Source organism: Arachis duranensis, chromosome 3, assembly GCF_000817695.3.
Source record: "Arachis duranensis cultivar V14167 chromosome 3, aradu.V14167.gnm2.J7QH, whole genome shotgun sequence".
NCBI lineage: Eukaryota > Viridiplantae > Streptophyta > Magnoliopsida > Fabales > Fabaceae > Arachis > Arachis duranensis.
In genome coordinates, this window is record NC_029774.3 from 86,755,568 (window position 1) to 86,755,948 (window position 381).

Here is a 381-nt window from a genome sequence, read left to right on the forward strand (position 1 = left end):
TGCTGTATTGAGCCTTCTATAATCAATACACATACGCCACCCTGTAACTGTTCTCGTAGGAACCAGTTCATTTTTTCATTATGAACCACTGTCATGCCACCTTTCTTAAGGACGACTTGGACAGGGCTTACCCAGGGGCTATCAGAAATAGGATAAATAATCCCAGCCTCTAGTAACTTAGTGACCTCTTTCTGCACCACCTTCTTCATGGCTGGATTCAGCCGCCTTTGTGGTTGAACCACTGGCTTGGCGTCACCCTCCAGTAAGATCTTGTGCATGCATCTGGCTGGGCTAATGCCTTTGAGATCACTGATGGACCACCCAAGAGCTGTCTTGTGTGTCTTTAGCACTTGAATTAGTGCTTCCTCTTCCTGTGGCTCT